The following is an 11,158-nucleotide window of genomic DNA, read 5'->3' on the forward strand; positions in this document are numbered from 1 at the left end:
TTTCCTTTTCTTTAACTATTCTTCTAAGTTCATTTGCTTTGATAAACAAATCAATGTTCCTGCTGGTCTCAGCTTCATCTGCTAAAGCATCTACTTCTTCATAAATATCTTTAATGTCCCTTTGAAGAAATTTTTTCTTCTGCTTCATATAATCAATTTCTTCCTCAATAATATTTTTTTCCTCTTTGAATTTTTGGATTTAGTTAAAGATTTTTGTTCTTCTAAATACTGAACTTCTAAATAACGAACTCCACTTCTTGCAGAAGCTGCTGCTGATCTCATTTCTTTATTAATTTAGATATTAAGAACACCTCCAGAAAATTTTATGTAATCAAATACTGTGTGTTGAAAAATGTATGATGAGTCACTTAAATTTTCAATTTCAATTGCTTTATTTACAGAGAAGCCCCTTTCCACAGAGGCCTGTTCATGTGACAAGATAAGAATACTTGTCACAGTGAATACTTGAATAGTGAAAATATACATTTTTTACTATATATATATATATATATATATATATTATATATAATTTATTTCCTAAACAATATTGATTAATTGATTATATTATCTCCTAAGTTTCATTAAAGTAGAATTATTTTAAAAGAGTGAATACATACTGCTAAGTTATATTTTGAAAGATGTATATATATTATATACAGTACAAAGTCCGAGATCTGGACATCCAATATCTGGAATGATCTAAAATCCAGACCTCAAAGCCACCACCAACCAATTTTTTAGGGCTTTTTTGAAGGGAAGGGGTATGCTTTATGCACACGCGCATTAGATTTTTTTCCTCATCATAAAAAAACATGTCGGAAATCCCGATTCTTAATCTCAGTTTGGCGCTAAATAAAATATCTCATTATTGAAGAAATAATTATTTTAGCATAAATTTGTGTGATTAGTAACTTGACTCTATAGCTGCGTATCTGCTTAACATAATCTCATACCGAAACATTTGTTAATTTTACACCAACTAATATTTTATATCCTTGATGCCGAAATCGCGAATCATTATTTATTGTATTTTGCTTTCATCACCGCATGTTTATCAACGGATGACAACTTGAGTGATGAATCAAGCAGAGACGCCAAATATCAGAGTATTATCCGATTACAGATTTAATTTTAATGCCCTAAAATGTTGACAAGGGGAGATTTAGCAGAAATTTCTTTCCTTATGTTAAAATAGATTTTGTTATTGATACTCATAGGACAAACGATTATATTTAGTGCTATTTGAATTAAGAATAACTAATTTGTTATTCACATAAAGCCACAACCAGCGCCAGATCTGGCATGGCCGCAACAGGCAGCAGAATTTAGCGAAGTTAAACAGACGTTTTTCATTGCGATGACAATGCCCAATCATCAATCAATTAACGGAGGGCCAAATCTGTAGTATGGTTCTAAATCCAGAAAATACAGCTACCGATAGTGAAGATAGTAACAGAGAGGTTACTGAACGAGAAAAAATTTTGATTGACAAGTTATTCAGAATTCTCGACATAGCAATTACAGGACTTGAACAATGGAACTTAATAACTGAACAAGAAATTATATGTCTATAGTATTAGTCTAAAGTATTAGCAGAGAAAACAAATCAAACAACTCACATTGAAAGAAATGTTTAATAAAGTAAACATATAAACATTAAGCTCTTTTCTTTTGTAAATTTTGATACCCTTTAAATCATAAATGCTTCATTATTTCATAAATCACGATTTCATATTTTCAATTTTTAATTTCTACGTGCAATCTTAGTAGATTTAAAATGATCTAATATCCGGAAAAATCTCAAATCTGGGATCACCGAACTCCCGACGAGTCCAGGCCTCGGACTTTGTACTGTATAAATATATATATATATATATAATACGGAATGTATATTTTCAGTTAAACTTCTACCCAATAACTTTAGTAATTCATGAAAGTTAATTTTGCGTCTAGTTAATTCAGGAAAATTAGTTTCAATCGGTTGTTTTCAGCTTTAAATATATTAAAAAATTTTTAATTAGTTAGTTATTTTCAACTAATAATTGTATCGCCATTAGCAAAAATTATGCATTACTATCAACAACATAGGTTTAACCAAATACTTAATTGTCTATTGAAGCTTCAAAACGTATTTCCGAACTTCACTTTTTCTCGGCTAGCGTTACCGAATTTGCCCTTGGCGACCTAAAATCGAAATGGAGCCAACAGATTTCCCGCGAAATCGATAACAGACCCTCTGCAGAAATAAACTCATAATCCCAATATCCCATACATATAGTATGTGCAAAAGAGAATAAACTCTGCAGAAGGTGATAAAAAATTAATTTATGGCTTAATTGAAACAAACACAGAAATTAAGCTAAGCAAAACCGTGTAGAAACAAATTGAAATGATAAAACAAAACTTAATTTTCATGTGAATTTTCAGCGCTGACTCTCCCATTCTAGAAATTTCAATTTGTTTCAAACAAAGACCACATTTAAGGATTGCCATACATCAATATCCAGTTTTTGTAGTCAGCTTGATGAAGCCACCGTTTATTGAAAATGCACTTTCCAGGCATATCGTTCCTATTGGAATGTGGGATAAGGGATGTGGCCTTCCAGGTTGGGATTGCTCTAATTTTGGCAAATATTTTCAGAATCCCCCTCCCCTTTTTTTTTTTCTCGAGCACCTTCATCATCACTTTTGCCTCTTAAAGAACTTTCGGCTTCATGCTTTCGTCACAATCTCCCTAAATTACTGGATAACACCTGTTTCGAAACATTGGGTGAATAGGCAATCAGACACCGATACTTTCGTTCAGTTAGCTAATTTTTTTTTTTTTTTTTTTTTTTTATCGTTTGCAATGCAAATCCGCCTACAGATTGGTTAAGATTGGTTAATTCCATATTTATGAGAAATCGTAATTCACACTTAGAATGGCAATCATTAGAAATGATAAGAAATGTCAAATGAGCAAAATTAAGGACTGTTTATTCATTTTAGCCAAAATTAAGGACTTTTAAGGACCAAAAACCATTTTTGAAAAAATTTAGGACTTTTAAGGACCGTACGAACCCTGGATTCATGTTACAACCTCGAATGCTGCCTAAAATATGGGGAAAATCACTTGAAAATGTACCATAACTAAAGAAAACCAACCTTTACTTTTTTGCGTTGGCTACATCAAAGGCATTTGACTATGTTAAGATAGACAATTCCAGTCTTCTCTCGTTTACGAAAGCCTTTGTAAATATCACCTACATGGAGTAACTAGTGTGCCATGCAGTTGTTGAGAGCGAAAGCCAAACTTCCAGAATAATCGCATTTTGATCACAGATGAATTCATTCATGCGTTTAAGAGAATTTAAAAAAAAAAAAAAGAAGAAGAAGAAGAAGCTGTAATTGAGCTAGCCTGTAATAGAGGGGTACATTTAAATTTTGTCCTGGTTTGGGAATGGGGACAACTGTTGCAATTTTCCAACAATCAGGAAAGTAGCTTTTCCTAAGCATAAAATTAATAAGAAAAATAATCTAAACTATAAGCATTATGGCAAAGTTTATGATCAGGCAATTCAAAATAGAATCTAAGCCTGGGCTTTTTTGCGCTTCAGTTTTTCAATAAATTCTAGAACCACCATGGGATCAGTAGGCCTTACGTCAGGCGCATGAATTTGAGTTAAAAATTTTTCAACACCTGCATGTATGTTTCTCTGTATAATCAGACAATTACACTAGGCATATCTGAGGGGGAAACTAGAGTAGTAGTCAGAGCCTAGGCCTATAGTAAGGCTGGCAGCTAAGCTTCAGCTTTTTCACTGTCTGTAAATGCCATCTGTGCATTATTGACCATTTCAAGGCATGGATGGGTCGATATTGTTTGCATAATTGGGTGGCAGTGCGCCTAACCGATCTGCATTCAATTGTTAGGCTATCAATGTTTCGACTCTGCCTATTTTAACATTTGGGTTTCAGTTCTTATCTGTTTCTGTATTCTGAAAAATTGGACATGGATACTGGGATCACATGACCTTTGCCAAAGTTTTCACAAGAAATCCCACAACTTCCTTGAGTACAGACTCCAAATTTTGCATGCACCTGTCAAAGTACGAATTGCTAAAAATGTTGATGGGGGCAGTATGTTCCAAAATAAATCTAAAACCATCCCAATTAGTTCACACTTCCTCCAGTAATTTTGATTATCGATTTTTAACATCTAAGGTTATCAAACCAGAGTAGTAATCAGAGCCTAGGCCTTGTACAACTTTTTAATTTCATGCTGAAAATATATATTACAGAAAGCAGCCAGATGAAGAACTGCAGTAGTAAGTGAGAAAGAAAGGAGCTATGATCTGTATATGGTTACTCTAACACCTGATCTATGGATCTGTACATGGTTTCGTATCGACAAGTATGATATTTTCCATAATTCATATGCGTTCTTGATGATCATTTTTCTCACTGTATAATTTAGAAAGTTGATTAAAAAGTGGAAAATACTGTTATGAATGACATCAGTACCAAAATATTTTTAAAATACAGTAATGCATCTAGAGTACAGCTCCCGCCTCGGTTCAGTCCGAACTCGACATACTCTCGAGACTCTCCATGCTACAACTCGTGATACACTCAACGTTAAGCACTAGAATACAGCTCCCGACTCGGTTCAGTCGTTCTCGGAGGTCAACACACTCTTAAGATAAAACTCGATGATGCACTAACTTGCGATACACTAAAAGACTCTCTCTACACACTCGACAATCAACTCAATACTAGACTGAAGATCAACTTGATAGACTCGAGATATTACTGCTACTCCACGTACAGGCAGGGCCTGCATTCGAGAACATTCTGGGTCAAACCAGTAACAAATGGATCTAAAATGGTTCTCCATCCATCTACAGCATACTGCCAATTTTGTTGCCAGATGTCACCAAATGGGCGATTTCTCGCCAAATCTAGCAATTCTAAACCTGCTTTGTGGAGAAGCTATCTTATTGCAGCTGGACCCTTTGGAACAGTACTTTTAAGTCAATTTTTTAAAAGCTATCTTATTGCAGCTGGACCCATTGGAACAGTACTTTTAAATCAATTTTTTAAAAGTGTTCTGTTTTCAGGTTTTTAGAATAATTACGTAATATCCTGACCTTTTCTCTTTTGCAGAATTTCCCCATCTAAAAAAAAAAAAAATTAAATTCTTTATCAAGCAGATTACAAATACTGGAAAAAAAGGTGGACTTGCTGAAAACTCCTCACTGTGCAACTGAAGCTCAACCAAAAAATTCAGAATTAAATATATTCCCATTAAAAACTGAATTAGAACTTCAAATTTTTGAGGAAATGTTTCTTGACAACACAGCTTCTGTGATATTGTAAAATAATAATTTTTTACATTAATCTTAATAGTTTCATCATTTTATATCATTTTATAAAGTAATTTCTTTTACATTTTTACTTAAACCAAAATTTTATAATTCAGTATTATCTTATTTTCTTTATATAAAAACTAACTGCATAAAATGCAGTAAAATATAAATATGAAATTTAAAGCAATGAAAACGTTATGATTTTATAAATAAATAAGTTTATAGATAATATAAACTTATATTAAATGTTACATTTGCATTTTATTTTGAGGAAAGTTAGATTTCTTGCATGTTTCTTAAGTGTTCTGTGAAGTTGAAATAATTTTCTTAAATAATTATTTTTAGATCAATAAATTAAATTATATTAATGGTAAAGGAGACTACCAAATCGTAACGAATATTTTGAAGTGATGTCGGACATACTAACTGAAGAGTACAGTTGGGTATACAGTAATGCATCTCCTTTTTTAGTACTTTTATTGATAAATTATTAGTACAAGTTTGTAGTTTGGTCTTTGAATCTTAACATTATTTTAATTATCAGACTAGCTGTTTAAAAACAGTCATGCATGTATTAAAAAATTCAAAAATTACCAATCATGTCAGGATATAATATATTTTCTTGAACATTAAACTGCATTATTTTTATACAAATTTGATGCTCTCAAAATCTATTATTAAGGCTACCTTAATTTTCCAGTAAAAAAATAATAAAATAATATAATCCTACATTTCGAAACTATGAAAATTATATTTCATTTATTTATTGAATAAATTGTTGCAAAATATCTGAAATTCGTAGAATTTTATAAAATAATGTAACCATAGCTGTTAACTAATTTTACATCAAATATTTCGATAATTATACATGAGCAAATAAATAATGCTAGAGCATTTAGATGTTTAATCTAATATTAAACGGTTATTTAATTCATCCTTATTGCTTATGAGAGATAACGGAAATTTAAAATTTTCTTTTAATTATGAAAAAGGCATAGAAAAGTTAAAGTTGGCTATGGAGTTTTCAGATATCGATAGTGCAGAATCTGGTGCCGAAACAACGAAAAGAAAACACCAGCGACTTCAATTCTACGATTCTTGAATGAGTAAAAAAAGTAAACAAGTAAAAAAGTACTACAGTAAAAAAGCTAGCGAGCTGTGCTTGCCATTGCCACCAGAGTGCACACAAGGAAAATATTTTCAACCAGAATTTTCTGCATCTGTTTCAGGCAGTCCTCACTGGAGCTCTGGGGACTATAATACTCGAAAAGCACGCTCATCAGAAGGACCCAATAAAGGTTTCATACTGTTGCATTCCTGTACAGGTTCATGCAATTTGGAGTGATTAATGACAACATTTGATGAAGTAACAAAGTATTTACCAGTATTACTCAGCGTGGGTAACAAAGTATTTACCAGTATTACTCAGGACAGCTCCAAAAACATGTTTACAGCCATCGAAAAACTGTGACAAGCACGCTGAAAATATCAGCAACACAGCCTTCAGGCTATAATAGTGAAGACAGCTTCACGGCAAAGCACTAGAGTACAGCTCCCGACTCGGTTCAGTCTTCTCCGAACTCGAAGTACTCTCGAGACTCTCCATGCTACAATTCGTGATACACTCGATGATAAGCACAAGAATACAGCTCTCGACACGGTTCAGTCATTCTCGGCTCAACACACTCTTAAGATAAAATTCGATGATGCACTAACTCGCGATACACTAAAAGACTCTCTCTACACACTCGACAATCAACTCAATACTAGACTGAAGATCAACTCAATAGACTCGAGATACTACTGCTACTCTGCGTACAGGCAGGGCCTGCATTCCAGAACATTCTCAGTCAAACCAGTAAGAACTCCATCTAAATGGTTCTCCATCCGTCTACGGCATATTGCCAATTTTGTTGCCAGATGTCACCAAATGGGCGATTTCTTGCCAAATCTAGTAATCCTAAACCTGCTTTGTGGAGAAGCTATCTTATTGCAGCTGGACTTTTGGAACAATACTTTTAAGTCAATTTTTTAAAAGTGTTCTGTTTTCAGGTTTTTAGAATAATAATGTAATACCCTGACCTTTTCTCTTTTGCAGAATTTCAACATCTAATCTTAAAAAAAAAATTAAATTCTTTATCAAGCAGATTACAAATACTGGAAGAAAAAGGTGGACTTGCTGAAAACTCCTCACTGTGCAACTGAAGCTCAACCAAAAAATTCAGAATATATTCCCATTAAAAACTGAATTAGAACTTCAAATTTTAGAGGAAAAGTTTCTCGAACAACATATGTCTGTGGTCTTGTAAAATAATAATTTTTTACATTAATCTTAACAGTTTCATTATTTTATAAAGTAATTTCTTTTACATTTTTACTTAAATCAAAATTTTATAATTCAGTATTACCTTATTTTCTTTATATAAAACTAACTGCATAAAATGCAATAAAATATAAATATGGAATTTAAAGCAATGAAAACGTTATGATTTTATAAATAAGTTTCCGTTACATTTGCATTTTATTTTGAGGAAAGTTAGATTTCTTGAGTGTTCTGTGAAGTTGAAATAATTTTCTTAAATGATAGAATAAGATATCCTGTTGGTTATGCATTTAAATATTAAAGTGAATTTTTATTTTTAGATCAATAAATTAAAATATATTAATGGTAAATGAGACTATTAAATTGTAATGAATATTTTGAAGTGACGTCAGTCATACTAACTGAAGAGTACAGTTGGGTAGGTGCCAAAAAAAGAAGGCATTTAAATTTAAATCCTTGAAGTTATTATAAGTTATTTTATGTAAGTCAACATTTAAAAATATCGGGTCAGTTCATAAATTTGTGTGCATTAGGAGCATACATGGAATTCACTATGACGCATTTATTAAAACAATACAGTTCTGAACCTGTTGAAACTTGTCATCGTTTGACTAACATATTATTTAGTACATCACCAACTTTCGCAAATATCGAACATATTTTAATACCCATAGAAGATGAATATAGATAATCAGTACAAACGTGCTGTTATTTTTATTTTTATTTTCATGCGGTGAATCTGCTAGGTTTGCAGTGATAAAAATTAATAGTGTGCATGGTGAACACATTTATTACTGTAAGGACTGCCCAGAAATGGTTTAAAAATTTTTAAGTTCGAAAAAGCAGCATTGATGATGAACCCGGTTCAGGACGTTTTGAACTGTTAGAACCAAATCAAATGATTCATTCAGAAGTTTATAGTGAACAACTTTGCCGTCTAAACTCAGAATTGATCAAAAAACGCCCATGATGGGTGAATATCAAGAAAGTGTTGTTTCATCATGATAATGCTAGACCGCATACAGCTCGAACAAAGCTGCAAAAAATGGGTGAATTTAATTGGGAGCTTTTCCCACATCCTGCTTACTCCCCAGATATTGCCCCGAGCGATTTTCACTTATTTCGTGCCTTACAAAATTTTTTACTGGGAAAAAAATTAAACTCTAAACAGGATGTATACAATGAACTTTCAAGTTTTTTTTGCATCAAAACCAGAGTCTTTCTACAGCAATGGCATAAAAAAGCTGCCTGTAAGATGGCGAGACATTGTAGATAATGGAGAAAATATATAATTGATTAAAATGTTAAATTGTTTTTTTATATTATTTAAAAATTTACCAAAAAAAATGTGCACGAATTTATGGACTGACCCAATATATTTTTATGTACCTCATCATTTACAAAATATCTTGATAATTTACGTTCAATTAATTTCACAATATGAAATCTGGGTTTTCATCCACAGAGAAAACGTTGGCGCTTCGGGAAAGAACCTGTTGGTGCCGTTGCATTTTTACTCGCCAAGCTCGCGGTTCATTGACGATGAGCCGAGCCGTAAACGTGATTTTTAGTGCATGTAAAGATTTTTAGTGAATTCCAGTTAGCAGACAAAACAATATATTAAACATATGGTAGTAAAAATTCACAGATAATAAGCATGTAGATGTAAAACTCTCCAGTTGAACGTGATATACAAAAATAAATTTGTATTAAATTCAAGTTAGCACAGAAAAGAATAGATTAAGCATAAGACAATATATAAGCATTTATAACGGAAATAAAAATTCATTTAAAAAATATAAATTAATAATAATATACTGAAATTAACCGGTTAAACGTGATATACGGAAAAAAGAATTGTCTTAAATTCCAGTTAACACAGAAAGCAATATATTCCTTACAACAGCAGTAGTTTGCCAATTTTGATGACCATGGTGATGCATCAAACTATTCTGTCATCTTAGATAACCAATAATATTTTTTATTTCAATTTAACCATCTATTTATTTCACACCTGCCATCCTCTGAAAGGTTATTGTTAGAAAAGCATTAACAATATATTATCTTGTTAAAATTTTACACCATAAAAATTGATTTATTCTCATACTTTTAGATGACAATAACCAATAATGAAAATAAAAGCATTACTTAATTATTTAAAATGCACATGCACATTTTTGCGGTCTACGAAAACAAATTATTTTAGAAGTTGGAAACCTCATGGTTCTTAGAGCTGTTAATAATTAAGAACACAACGTGAACAGCCGTGTTACAAATTAGCATTCACCCCTCCTTTCATCCCGAACCAAGAACCTCATCTATCTAAGAAAATATTTCTACCTACTCGTTGTTAAAAAATTCAGAAAAAATAATAAATAAGAGAAGAATAATATAAACCTGCAAATGCGAACAACGACAGTGATAATTCAACAAAATGAACGCAAGAGGAATGGTTGCAAACTTCGAACAAGCGAATAGGATAAATCCGCTGAGTTACCAGGTTTGAACAATTATCGACAAAGTTGCCGATGTTTACATTTACCAGGTTCTCTGCGGAAGTGCTTCTTGAAATCTGCCAAATTAAGCTACACCCAGCACCCATAGCTCTCAGTCTTCGAGTCAAATTTTAATTATTTGAAAAATCGAATAAAATAAGACCAGTGTTCCGGTGAAGAGTGCTATTAATACTAGCTACTAGATGCATATGTGACTCTCCCAGAAGAAATAAATCTAGAAGAAATATTAGCATCTGGGAAGCTCTCCCATGCTTAAATGCATGAAGGAAGGGGAATATATTTAGGGTCTGAACCTGTTAAGTCAAGAAAACTTTAAATGAATTAGAAGACAAAATAAAATAGCAGTTTTATCTGATCACAAATCTTTTTTTTTCTCAAAATTATGTTTAATCCTAATTTGTTCTGTTATTTAATTTTTATGATGCATTGTTACTAAGTTTGTTATCTCTCCATTTGTCAGTAATTGGGCTGAATTAAACTGACAAGCTGAGACAAGCTGACCATTTAATAATGAGGGCATATGCTTATATGCTCCTCAGGGCCCATGGTCAAGAAAACAGATTTCAGGGCACTGCAGACCTTGGCCCATTAGGGCTGTTTGCACCACCGAGTTTAGTTTTAGTTTATTACGGTATTTGCTGGCGTATAAGATGCACCCTCTTTTTTATGCACATTTTTGAAGGATAAAATTTTATTACTGATCATTATAATGAATTTATAGTATTTTAAATTTAAATACAATGTAATACTTTATACCCGCAAATCCATCTGGAAAAGTGCTTTTAATTTTCTTCATCAAACCCTAAACACTCATCACCAGAGCTAAATGAAGAGTCACCTGAAACCTCTCCTAAATCAGCATTCGAGTCCTCATACAACAAATTGTCCTCTGTACCATCCAGTGTATTACTAATGCCACACTTCTTACATGATTTAACCTCTGCCTCTGTTTTCACAGCATCCCATGATGC

The sequence above is a fragment of the Stegodyphus dumicola genome, chromosome 5 (genome assembly GCF_044657685.1).
Source record: "Stegodyphus dumicola isolate Sdum_Otavi_A_Nest chromosome 5, ASM4465768v1".
In the NCBI taxonomy this organism is placed as follows: domain Eukaryota; kingdom Metazoa; phylum Arthropoda; class Arachnida; order Araneae; family Eresidae; genus Stegodyphus; species Stegodyphus dumicola.